Source organism: Sminthopsis crassicaudata, chromosome 1, assembly GCF_048593235.1.
Source record: "Sminthopsis crassicaudata isolate SCR6 chromosome 1, ASM4859323v1, whole genome shotgun sequence".
Taxonomy (NCBI): domain Eukaryota; kingdom Metazoa; phylum Chordata; class Mammalia; order Dasyuromorphia; family Dasyuridae; genus Sminthopsis; species Sminthopsis crassicaudata.
The window spans coordinates 366976768-366990781 of NC_133617.1; the positions used below are offsets into that span (position 1 = coordinate 366976768).

A 14014-nucleotide genomic window follows, 5' to 3' on the forward strand; every position below is an offset into this window, starting at 1 on the left:
AGTAACATAAAGCAAAAAATAAACATCACAGAAATGATATGGACAATATCACATAGTGGGAAATAAAAAGAATCAAGAGAGACGAGTGAATAAGGACAAATATCTTGTGAGTTTCAGAAGTCTGGAAAGGCTTCATGGAGATGACTGAACATAATGCAGATTTTGAAGAAAAGATAGAATTTCAGCTGTTAGAAATAAAAAACATTCAAGGACTAAAGAGAATATCATGAATAAAAGCACAGAAGCAAAAATGTTCATGTTGTATATAAGGAATCACATCTAGACAAGGGTGACCAGAATGAAAATTCAGCATGTGTACTAGAATATAAGATCAGAAGTTTAGGCCACAGCAGACTCTAACAGGTTATTGTTTTTTCCCTTGGAAGTGATGATATGAAAATAGTATTTTAGATGGGAAGCTAGTGATTCTGTGCAGAATGGATTAGAAAAGAAAAACTAAAGGCAGGGAAGCTATTAGTAGTAATTCGGGTCTCAGGTGATTGTTAAGAGTAGAAATGAAGAGAAAGAAGGGAATGATTAGAAGAGGAATTTGAAGAAAAAAATCAATAGAACATGCAGATTAAATATGGGGAGTAATAGAAGAGATGATTCTAAAATGATTTTGATGTTTTCAGTTTGGATGACTAAAACAATGATAAAAGGAAGGGAGTTATGAGACAACCATTTTGGGGAAAAAAGTGCTGAGGTAAGTTTTTGACATTTCGAGCATGAGGTGAAGGGAAGACATTTAAATGGAAATGTCAGCATCAATAGAAGTAAGAACACTGTAATAATGATATAGTAATAGGCTAGAATAGAATAACAGAATAGAAAGAACATTAGATTTGGCATAAAAAAACCTGTTCAAATCTAAGCTCTGCTCTTTATTTGAATGACTTTGTTGATGACACTCTACTTCCGTAGGTCGCAGTCCCATAGATAATAAAATTAAGAAGTTAAATTCAGATCTATAAGTAGATCAAGACAGTAAGGACTTTGATTCAGTTCTGATATCTAAAGATGATTACTTTCTCCCCCCTGCAGAGTGGGGAAGGAGCAAGTAGCTCATGAAGAAGATAAGGGAGTAGGTCACTTTTAACAAATGTGATAAGGAAGAAGACTGGACAGTCTCTTCTCCCTGAGACCGGCCATCTTATTGGGCTTTCTCACTTAGGGCACACTTGCCATATTTACCTTTGTATTCTCTTTTTCTGCTATCTTTCCCTACGTTCTCATTAGTGTCTAGCCCAGATCTGGCTATCCCCTTTGTCTATCATTGATATCTCATGTTTATTATTAACAAATTTCCCTTCTTCATAGATCTTCTCTCACTTTCTTTCTATCTTTGGGGGCTCTCTGGAACTGATTTCTCTTACTGATACCACATCTCATGGAAACATCTCCAAGACAAGTTTTTCTTTCAAACCCCACTCATACACGTATACTTAGACCCAGAATGAAGAGTTGGTATACTCCTTGGCCCTCACTGCTCACCTAGAATGAGCTTCCTCAGAGAACTGTAGATCATTTATAGTCTTGCTTTAAAATTCATTCTTACTGGTTCAGATCTTCATTGCTGGTATCTATGGACTTCCAATTCAGTTTCTCTTCTCACCAATAAGTCCAATCTGTGCATCAGTCATCCCATCCCAAAGCTGCCATCTCAAACATTCTGGTCTATTAGTTCCTCAATCTCACCAACTTCTTTGCCATCTATCTCCATTCTATCTAAACCACAATCCACAGAAATCATTCCTTGGACCTCCAACCTTACCGTGTTTCTTCCTTCAATTGAATTTGTCTCAGGTTTTGTACTTCTAGATGATCGCTAACGTTTCTTCTACTTTTAATTCTCATAAGCCTGTGGATAGAGCTTAGAGGAAAGATCAGAATTAGAAATAATTTGGGCATCAGCACTGCAGTTGAAACCTCAACTAGGGAGAATATAAATTAACATAGATTTTGGAGCTCAGTATTTTAGAAGTTGTCATGTATTTGGCATCCTTTAATTTTAGAAATGAAGGTACTAAGGCTCAAAAGAAATAAGGAAGGAAGGAAGGAAGGAAGGAAGGAAGGAAGGAAGGAAGGAAGGAAGGAAGGAAGGAAGGAAGGAAGGAAGGAAAAGGAAGGAAGGAAAAGGAAGGAAGGAAGGAAGGAAGGAAGGAAGGAAGGAAGGAAGGAAGGAAGGAAGGAAGGAAGGGGAAGGAAGAAGAAGGAAGGGGAAGGAAGGAAGGAAGGAAGGAAGGAAGGAAGGAAGGAAGGAAGGAAGGAAGGGAGGGAAGGAAGGAAGAGATGGAGGGAGAGAGGGAAGAAAGGAAGGAAGGAAGGAAGGAAGGAAGGAAGGAAGGAAGGGAGGGAGGGAGAGAGGGAAGGAAGGAAGGAAGGAAGGAAAGAGGGAAGGAAGGAAGGAAGGAAAGAAGGAAGGAAGGAAGGAAAGAGGGAAGGAAGGAAGGAAAGAGGGAAGGAAGGAAGGGAGGGAGGGAGAGAGAGAAGGAAGGAAGGGATGGAGGAAGAGGGGAAAGGAGGAAGAGAGGAAAGGAAGAAAGAGAAAAGTCAAGGAAGGATGGAAGGAAGGATGAATGGATGGATTTGTTGAGTGCCTACTATGTCCCAGTTACTGGGCTATGTATTTAACAAACAACTCATTTGATCTTCACAGCTCTAGGACTATAAAGATGCTATTATTACCCACATTTTATACTTAAGGAAACTGGGACAAATAGAATTTAATTGATTTGCCCAGAGCTATACAACAAGTATCTAAGGTTGTATTTAAATTTGGGTCTTCCTGACTTCCAGTTCAGTCTTCTATTCTCTCCATTACTGCTACCTCCAGAAAAGCAATCCATCTAAAGGTTTCTTTCTAGTCATATCGCTACCAATCCCTTGCTGTGTGACCCTGGATAAGTCCTCTCCAGAGCTTAGATCTAAGGAAACAAATTCTAATTCTATCTCTGTAATCTATTGTTCCATGGAAACAAGATGAACCCTGGAGTTAGAAGTTTTTCAAGTAGTCAGATGTTGTGTGAGCAGACCTGTGATAGTAGTTATGATGCATACAGATATTCTTCACTATTGCCATTTAGTTGAGAGATAAAACCAATTCCCTTGAAACCTGAATTGGTCATTGCATTGATCAATCTCTCTCTCCCCTCTTGCATGATTATCATCATAGTAAAACATCCGGACTTCATAATTAAAAATCCTTAATGAAGTATTCATTACCCTCAGATCTTTTTATATCCTGGTGAGTCAGTCCTGAGAAGGAGTTAGGAAAACAAGAAACAGAGTAATTGAGTCCAAATCCTTTATAATGTAGATCTATAATGTAGATAGAAGTGCTATGATTTGTCCGAGTTCACACAACTAATTAGGGGATGAAGAGAGATTCCAGTGCAGCTCTTTTCTTAGCTTGGAGTTCTTCCCACTGAAACATGGCTGGGTGTAAGGCATTGCGTTTCTGTTTGGATGCCAAAATATTATTGATCTGTTTCCACTGTCATTTTGTACCAGCTGGGAGGAAAAAAAACAGCTCCACTGTGTTGGAATTGTCAAAAAAGTAAAGCTTAACAACCTCTTCTATGGCAAAAGGGTTGTCAGTGTTTAAAAGGGGAACATCAAGAGAAACTGAGACACAAGGAAGCTATACATAGCCCATGGAGAGAATTGGTCATACTTGCCAGTCTAAGCTTTGAACACCTCACTGTCTTTTAAATTTTTGTTTCTTATTTCCTGTGCCTCAGACCTTAGAATAATAAAGAATTGTCACAAGATAGGCTGACTGAGATATCTCATACCTAATCAGATGAATGTTGGTAAAAGCCTTTACTTCAGAAGAAATCCCTTTGGAATGGGATCTAAGAAACTCCCAGAAAAGAATACCTCTTTAATGGACAGGACTTGGCCACCCAGGACCAAATAGAGATTTTTGGCCACAGACCTTTTATAGATCATTCCAGTAAACTCCCAAGATTAATGCTGTTCTAGAGGACCATGAGGAAGTTTATTCTCAGGGATTTCATTCCTTTGTGATGTAAGGCCAAATAGTCTTAAGGGAAAATGTTCCCTATTTTCAGACTACATCTACTAACTGGGTCGTTATTGACCACCCACTATGTTCACTGAACTGTGGTCAATGTTTCAGATATAAAATAGCTTAAGTTTGTCTAATGCTTTATGACTTGCAGTGTTTTTAATGTTATCTAATCTGATCTTCAAAACAACAAGATCTATATTATCCCCAATTTTACAAATATGGCATTTGGGGCTCAGAAAGATTAAGCCAGTCTCTCAGGATCACAGGATTGGTATCCTAAGTGGCCTCTGAGTTAGAATTCCTACCCATGTCTTCCTAATTCTTTCTCAGGATTGATTCACCAAGATTCAAAAAGACCTGAAGGCAATAAATACTTCAATAAGGATTGTTAATTAAGAAGTTGGGATGTCAGCGAAAGAACTCTGGGAGATGACTATGAACCACTACATAACATTCCTAATCCCTCTATTTTTGTCCTCCTGATTTTTTATTTTCTTCACAGGTTAAGTGTACATTATTTCAAAGTCCGATTCTTCTTGTGCAGCAAAATAACTGTTTGGAGATGTATACATATATTGTATTTAATATATACTCTAACATATTTAACATGTATTGGTCAACCTGCCATGGGGGGGGGGGGGTGAGGGGAAGGAGGAGAAAAGTTGGAACAAAAGGTTTTGCAATTGTCAATGCTGAAAAATTACCCTTGCATATATCTTGTAAATAAAAAGCTATTAAAAAAAAAAGTGGGATGTTTTACTATGATGGTAATAATGTGAAAACAGAGAGAGAGATTGACCAATGCATTGACAGGGTCCGCTTAGGATAGCCTAAAAGAAACAGTGATAAATGGGGAAGGAATGAGGGAAGAATGTACTCCCTTCTGTTCCAAATTTTCCCCTCCTACCTTCCACCCCTTCCCCTAGATGGCAGGCATTCCCATACATATTAAATATGTTATAGTATATCCTAGATACAATATGTATGTGCAGAACCAAATTTCTTGTTACACCAGAAGAATTGGATTCAGAAGGTAAAAATAACCTGGGAAGAAAAACAAAAATACAAACAGTTTACACTCATTTCCCTGTGTTCCTTTTCTGGGTGTAGCTGATTCTGTCCATCATTGATCAATTGGAATTGGATTAGCTCTTCTCTATGTTGAAGATTTCCACATCCATCAGAATACATCCTCATACAGTATTGTTGTTGAAGTGTACAGTGATCTTCTGGTTCTGCTCATTTCACTCAGCATCAGTTGATGTAAGTCTCTCCAAGCCTCTCTGTATTCCTCCTGCTGGTCATTTCCTACAGAGCAATAATATTCCATAACCTTCATATACCATAATTTACCTAACCATTCTCCAATTGATGGGCATCCATTCATCTTCCAGTTTCTAGCTACAACAAAAAGAGCTGCCACAAACATTTTGGCACATACAGGTCCCTTTCCACTCTTTAGTATTTCTTTGGGAGATAAGCAAGCCCAATAACAACAATGCTGGGTCAAAGGGGATGAACAGTTTGATAACTTTTTTGGGCATAGTTCCAAATTGTTCTCCAGAATGGTTGGATTCTTTCACAACTCCACCAACAATGCATCAGTGTTCCAGTTTCCCCACATCCCCTCCAACATTCATCGTTATTTGTTCCTGTCATCTTAGCCAATCTGACAGGTGTGTAGTGGTATCTCAGAGTTGTCTTAATGTGCATTTCTCTAATCAGTAGTGATTTGGAACACTCTTTCATATGAGCGGAAATAATTTCAATTTCATCATCTGAAAATTGTCTGTTCATATCCCTTGACCATTTATCAATTGGAGAATGGTTTGATTTCTTATAAATTAGAGTCAATTCTCTGTATATTTTGGAAATGAGACCTTTATCAGAACCTTTAACTGTAAAAATATTTTCCTCAATTTGTTACTTCCCTTCTAATCTTGTTTGCATTAGTTTTGTTTGTACAAAAGCTTTTTAATTTGATGTAATCAAAATTTTCTATTTTGTGATCAATAATGATCTCTAGTTCTCCTCTGGTCATAAATTCCTTCCTCCTCCACAGGCCTGAGAGGTAGACTATTCTCTGTTCCTCTAATTTATTTATGATCTCGTTCTTTATGCCTAAATCATGGACCCATTTTGATCTTATCTTAGTATGTGGTGTTAAGTGTAGGTCCATGCCTAGTTTCTGTCATACTAATGAAAACTATCTTTACATGTAATTGGAAAAATAATATGCTATTCAAATAAATCTTTTTTAAAAGACAACTAGCAAAAAGGTAACATATATTTGTTGTGTTGAGGGGTGAAAATTGAGGGGTAAAAGATACCCTAACAGCGATGGGGTCCCCAGGCCAGTGGGGCAGGTTTTTGCAAAAGAATTCGCAGTCCCAATCATCAAGCAAGGTTTTTTGGCAAAAAAAAAAAAAAAAAAAATTAAAAATAGGTTGTTTGCACTGAGAATTAACTCATACGATAAGAATTAGCAAAGGTTTGGGTACAGAATCTTGTCTTTTTTTGGTCTTCTATGGTTTGGCACAAGGGAGGGATTAGGGGCTCATTTTCAGATGAAAAAGGGTGATGATTGTTTCCCAGACTAGTGATTGTCAGATCAGTTGGGAAGTGGGAGATTCCCGTGGGAACCAGGTAAGAGGGTGGGGATCTTTTTTTTTTTTTTTTTTTTTTTTAGAAATTTCCCCAGGCAAGGTGGCCCACCCTCCGCAAAGATCATGGAGACACAGACTCCTTATTGCATCAGTTGGATATTTTAACTTATCTTTTTAGAGTGAGAAGCAGAAATGACAGAAAGTAGTAATAACTTCTAACCAATTATCCTGAGAGGGAAGATACAAATCTCTGTAAATGAAATCATATAAGACAAAAGAATCTCACATTAAGATTATTAGGAAATATATATAAAGCTCTACCAGTTTAAATCATGACTATTATTGTTAGTTTGGCTCAAAGTATTCTGGACTTAAATATAAGGGTTTTTTTTGTTTTTGTTTTTGTTTTTTTTTTAAAAGTGTTCTTATATTACTGTCTTAGGTGGAAGGCTAGTAGAATATTATGACTTTTGGTCCAGGCAAAAGACACTTAGGAGTCTGATCTCACTCTTGACTTTTTCAAACTAAAGTTCTTGAGAATTTTATCACAGGCTATGGCCATTTTAGGGATAGCACCAAAGAAACATTAAGAGACCTAATAACCAATTTGCACAATATAGGGTATTCTATAATAGTGGCATTTAAACCCTAGTATTTAAGTCTAGAACAGAGCACTGAAAATGAAGTAATCACAGTAATTACAGATTGTATAGTACTGCATGTATGACATGGACAAGGCATTGTGCTAAACACAGTTTCCACAAACAATTCCATTGGGTGGGTGAACTTGAAAGAAAGATGCTTATCTAAAATCACACATAACAGACAACAAAAGACTAAAAGATGTTCACTTTCTTTCTTCTAAGACAGCTAATTTCGGTGAAATTCTTTTATTTGAAACAAAATAGATGTTTCTGATTTTAACTTTAATAATTAATAGATTTATATTTTTGTCCCACAAACTTCTTCATTTTTGTCTAATTATTCCCTTATCATTCTAAGATATTTCAAGAATATTTATTAGCAAGAAAATGACATATTTAGGAATCTGTATCTCATTATCTTAATGCAGTGGAAACAGTTTCCCCTTCTCACAAATTAGCAAGATTTACACTAGTTTTTAATCTTAGAACAGTTACCTTGTATAATAAGAAATTAAGCTTTGTGGCTTTATAATGAACAGAAATATAAATTGGATCTCTCATTTTTTGTAATTTCTATGTAGATCTATGATTTTGGGGGTATGGGGGAACCTTAGAATGTATTGTTATTATTGCCAATTAAGCTTAAATTGCTACCCATTAGCCTGGATGTGAGACTAGATTTTGATAAACTAAACTAAAGTATTGACATTTTGCCCAGTTGCCAGTAAGCTGCAAGACTTCAGCATTATTTTTCAAACTTAATACATTTACACTGTTAACATAGTTGGCAAGATTTTGAGACTTTGGATTTCATACATAAGGACATCTTAAGAAAATTTTGCTAGGACAAATTTACAGAAAATTATTACCATTATCTATTATATTTTTAAATAAGTAGTTTTCAAACTTATTTGCATCACTCATAACATTTGATCTATAATCCAAGAGAAACCAATTTAAAAGGGAATTTACTTTTCTAACAATATTTCTAACAGAATGGTCAAATTCATGTTAGTCACTATGTTTATCCACTTTATAGTTAGTTGCATGACCTTTGCTTCATCCTAGTTTACTAATAAATATCTTGATGACAAATCATATTTATAATTTTTTTTACAAAGTTCTAATCTACTATAATTACCTTAATTAGGGAAGCACACTTAGATAACAATATGATTTCATTTCAAGTTAGATTTCAACCAAATCTAATCTGAATATTATAACCTTTGATAGTAACATTTAAAATCCAAACATTTTTCACAGCACTTAGAAACTCAGTTAACTGAGTTATCAATTAGCTCATTTTCTAAGACATTCTGTGGCACTCCCAGGTCAATATAACCTTTTTCTTATTTCCATTTAAAATCACGGAGAGTATTTCTTAATCCTCACCCTCTCCTTTGTCCCTAAGGGGAAGAAACAGGGAGTGGTAGCTTTGCATTCCCATCTCCCTGCTTTGGAGTCTGGGAACTTCAGGCTACAATTTTGTTACTATAATTTCCATAACATTAAAAAAAAAACAAAAAACACATATGTTTTCTCACATCTTATTTCAACAAAACTAAAAATCTTCCTCATACCTTTTTTCCGACATGCTTAAGATTTCTTCCTTCTTTCTTTTCTTTATATGCCTCTCCAGTGGTCTTCAAAACTGCACCTTTCTTATTACTTTCATATCCTTTATTATTATTATTATTATTACAGCTTTTTTATTTTCAAAACCTATGCATGGATAATTTTTCAACATTAGTCCTTTGCAAAACCTTGTGTTCCAAATTTTTCCCTCCCTTTCCCCTACTCCCTCCCCTAGATAGCAAGTAATTCAATATACTTTTTTTTTCCCCCTGAGGCTGGGGTTAAGTGACTTGCCCAGGGTCACACAGCTAGGAAGTGTTAAGTGTCTGAGACCAGATTTGAATTCGGGTCCTCCTGAATTCAGGGCTGGTGCTCTATCCACTGCGCCACCTAGCTGCCCCAATTCAATACACTTTAAACATGTTAAATATATGTTAAATCCAATTTTATATATATATATATATATATATACACAATTATCTTGCTGCACAAGAAAAATCAGATCAAAAAGAAAAAAAAAATGCAAGCAAACAACAGAAAGAGTGAAAATGCTATGTTGTGATCCACACTCAGTTCCCGCAGTCTCTGGGTGTAGATGGCTCTCTTGGAACTTGCTTTCATATTCTTCTAAACTTCTGTTTTCTTGCTCAGTTCCTTAAGTTTCTATATTTCAATGATTCCCAGACTGCCTATAGAACAAACCTTCACTGCATTTAATTTTTCCTTTAGCACAAAATGTTCTTTAATGACACTAATGGATTCCAAGGCTTATCATTCCTAAATTGCATAGTTTCTTTCAACCCACAACTAAACTTTGTTGAATCATTACTAAGTGATTGCAACACTGCCTTGAAGGCAGATTAAAAGCTTCTCAAATCACCCCATATCTCTCCTACTCTCCCAGAAAGAAGTCTACACAACATAATCTCTAACACAATTTGTGAAGAAGTTTGGGGGACAAAGAACCTCCAAAAATACATTAAGATGCTCTTAGCCCTTATAAAATTGTTGAGGTTATGGGGCAAAGTCAGACTCTTCCCATACCAGATCACCAGGATTATGGGGTTTGCCATCAAAATGATGAGGTACCTGATGAGACCTCAGAATATATTGGGATTCCAAGTCAGTGTCCTGAATCATCCCAAAAGATTTTTTACTGGTAAGAATGAGCTAAATCCAAGAGTTTTTATAGGTGAATTATAATCTGGGGGATGGGGAGGGGGGTGGGAAAAGGACTGACCTCATAATTTGGCTTTCTTTTTGGATAAATAAAGGTGAGATTTCTGGAGACCCAGACCTGGAGTGGGACTGTAATACTTAAAAACAAAAGGCCCATTTAAGGCTTGGATTATTCAATCAGTGTTCCTCCCACTTTGCCTCTGGGAATATTTGGGCTTGGAGATTGTATATAGTGATTCAGACTTTCTCTGCTTATGGCCACATAGCTACCCAAGACCTCATCAAAATCATAACATGAAATTTATAGGGGTTTTTCTTAGTAAATTTACTTATTTTTAATATGTATTGCTTTATGAATCATGTTGGGAGACAAAAATCAGAGCAAAAGGGAAAATCTATGGAGACGAAAAAATAACAGAAAAAAGAAAACATCTGAATGCAGACGGCATTTTCTGTTCAAAGTCTAATTGGCATTGCTTTGATCACTGAACCACTGAGAAGAACCAAGTCTTTCATAGTTGATCATTATACATTTTTGCTGTTATTTTGTACAATGTATTCCTCATTCTGCTTGTTTTGCCCAGCATCAGTACATGACATTTATAGTAAAAAAATTCAAGGCAGGAAACTTGCAGTGGTTTATATTCCCATCTGGGGCACAGCAGAGGAGCTCTGGGTTTTCTCAGTATGCTTGTGGTTCATCCTTTGTTCTAGAAAAGGACTTTTCATGAGGGTAAAGACTTGACTTAGGAGTGAAGTCAGTTTAAAGGACTTTGCTGCACAAACTCCTCAGTTTCGCTGTCTCCTCCAGTCATCAGAGTCCAGGACAAGGCAAGAGTCAAGATCACTAGAGATGGTCCAAGATACAATGGGTGTTAACAGCTTACAAACACCAGGACTATTCAAATAACATTTGGTTACATCATTCACAGAAATAACCCAAAGCATTTTTCCAATTTAAATGTTACTTATTTCCCGCCCCCCCTTTTTTCCCTTACTCTTCTCTTTGGAATTTCATTGATGGCACTTTTCACTTTTCAGAATCTAAATAGAGTTTTCTCTTCCTGATAATATTCCTTAATTTCCAAAGCAAAAGAGTTGCATTTTTCATTTCTTAATGAAAAAATATCAGGTGGTGGGAGAGCAGTTTGAAATGTGAAAAATTCACAACAGGCATTTATCATTGTCATGAGGCCTTTATTGATGCAAAAAAGCTCACTGGCAAAATCAAAAATGATTTATGAGTAAGGAGGCTTTTTAACCTTCAGAGGAAAGAGAGGAAGTAAGGGCAGGGTCTACAGAATTAGAGAGGAGTTAGGGTGGGTCCTAATCAAGAACAAACTGGCATGCTTTATGTCTATGTGAGCAACTACAGGATGAGGCAGGAAGCATTGAGTATGACAATTAGTTATGCTACAGTCCTTGAAGTTCGTGGCCTATCCTATGGGAACAGGATGGACTCTATTAAATCTTTTCTCATTCCTGATAATGAAGACAGAATGAGCTAGTTAAAGTTCTGCTTCACATTATTAACATTTCTTATGCTATGGTTTTACCATATTAGCACACTTTTTTTTTTTTTTTTTTTGATGAGACAATGGGGTTAAATGACTTGTCCAAAATCACAACAGCTAGTGTCAGTGGCATATATATATTTATTTATTTTAATGTTTTCTCAATCAACATTTACTTATTTTTTAAATTATTATATCTTTTTATTTACAAAACATATGCATGAGTAATTTTTTCAACATTGACCTTGTAAAACCTTCTATTCCAAATTTTCCCCTCTTCCCACCTCCTTCCCTAGATGGCAAGTAGTCCAATAGATGTTAAATATGTTAAGTTATATGATAAATCCAATATATGCATACATATTTATGTAGTTATCTTGCTGCACAAGAAAAATTTAGATTTAGAAAGAAAAGAAAAAAAATCCTGAGAAGAAAAACAAAAATGCAAGCAAACAATAATAGAAAGAGTGAAAATGCTATGTTGTGAACCACACTCAGTTCCCATAGTCCTCTCTCTGGGTGTAGATGGCTTGTTTCATTACTGGACAATTGGAACTGGTTTGAGTCAGCTCATTCATCAGTTGATCATCGTATAGTCTTGTCGTTGCCATGTATAATGATCTCCTGGTGCTTCTCATTCACTCAGCATCTGTTCATGTAAGTCTCTCCAGGCCTTTCTGAAATCATCCTATTGGTCATTTCTTACAGAACAATAATATTCTATAATATTCATATACCACAATTTACTCATCCATTCTCCAATTGAGGGGCATCCATTCACTTTCCAGTTTCTAGACACTACGAAAAGAGCTACCACAAACATTTTGGCACATTCAGGTCCCTTTCCCTCCTTTAAGATCTCTTTGGGATATAATCCCAGTAGAAACATTGCTAGGTCAGAAGATATGCACAGTTTAATAACTTTTTGAGCATAGTTCCAAACTGCTCTCCAGAATGGTTAGATCCGTTCACAACTCCACCAACAATGCATCAGTGTCCCAGTTTTCCCACATCCACTCCAACATTTATCATTATCTTTTCTGGTCATCCTAGGCAATCTGACAGGTGTGTAATGGTATCTCAGAGCTGTCTTAATTTGCATTTCTCTGATCAATAGTGATTTGGAGCATTTTTTCATATGGCTAGAAATAGTTTCAGTTTCTTCATCTGAAAATTGTCTGACCATTTATCAATTGGAGAATGGCTTGATTTCTTATACATTTGAATCAGTTCTCTATATATTTTGGAAAACATTTACTTATTTATAGTTTTCTTTTATAATATATGTATATTAACTTTTTAATGCATATTTCTTTTTTTATTAAAGCTTTTTATTTTCAAAACATATGCGTGGATAATTTTTCAACATTGCACAAAATCATTGTTGGGAATCATGATGGGAAAGAAAAAACAGAACAAAAGGGAAAAACCACAAGAGGGGGGAAAAAACAGAAAAAAAGAAGTGAATATAGCATGTGTTGGTTCATATTCAGTCTCCACAGTTCTTTTTCTGAATGCAGATAGACTTTTCTATTCAAAGTTTATTGGGATTGCCTTGGCTCTCAGTAGAATACATTTTAAATTATTAATTGATGCCTTTTTAAATTGATTTCATTCAAGGCCAATATGGAAAAAATCTTGATCAAAATGATGATGTCCTGAATGGTGAGTGTGATTGACAGAGAGAAACTGAAGTATCTCACCCTCTAAAAGTAATCCAGTAACACATCCAAATTAAGTTAAGTCCCTGAGGCAGTTTATGTCCCATAGACACTTACCCTCCCTGGATCAGTCCACCAAGACACTGTCTTGTAGTGTGTTTTCCTTTACCCCTTCCCCATGTTAAGTGATGTTTCTCCTAATCCCATGCTTCATAGTGTCAGCCTCTCCTGAGTCCACTTCTCCCTTTAGCTAAATAACTCTTTTAGAGGGCTAAGTCCTTTTTAGGATTTATCCTGCCAGCTCAGGGCATATCAGAATCTCATAGGGTCGTTTTTTCTTCTGGTAAATGGCAAGCTCCACTAGGGAACTTGCCCTTTCCATAAAACCCCTTTCTATTCTCTCCCAAACTATTTCATCTTTACCATTCCTGGTGTCTATTGTATCTCTTCATTTTGTCTGTAACCTCTTCTAAATAAGCCTACCTTTTTACCAAAGAGAATGGCCATTGCGAACGCTTCACATGATTGAACCCCTACATTTGGTGCTTCTTATAAAGCACATCACCTGATGCTATATCATTTGCTATAACAGCCACATAAAAATTGTGCTTTTTAGGACAAAGACTTATTTTTGAAGTTTTTAAACATATTGTCCTGAAGTCATGAAAATCAAATTCAACAGCAATAATCTAGATCTAACTCTCCTCAGAGCTAGTAGACTTTATATTTTAAATGTGTTAGTTCCTTTCTCATGTACCCTGGATCATTCTTGGAGAAAAAAAACAAAACAATTAAATGT

At 36.0% G+C, this 14014-nt stretch overlaps 1 protein-coding gene and 1 long non-coding RNA gene across 2 annotated transcripts in view; one reads left to right on the plus strand and one right to left on the minus strand.

Moving 5' to 3' along the window:
• The window catches only part of SLC14A1 (solute carrier family 14 member 1 (Kidd blood group)), a 94394-nt gene that overhangs the window by 22167 nt on the left and 58213 nt on the right, over nucleotides 1–14014 (plus strand). The window lies entirely within an intron of this gene.
• Nucleotides 8900–14014, minus strand: part of LOC141549614 (uncharacterized) — a 106812-nt gene continuing 101697 nt past the window's right edge. The window contains exons 2-3 of the long non-coding RNA XR_012484399.1: nucleotides 10102–10887; nucleotides 8900–9008 (exon numbers count right to left, since the gene is read on the minus strand). This is a non-coding gene — a long non-coding RNA (uncharacterized LOC141549614). The remainder of the gene's footprint in view (nucleotides 9009–10101; nucleotides 10888–14014) is intronic.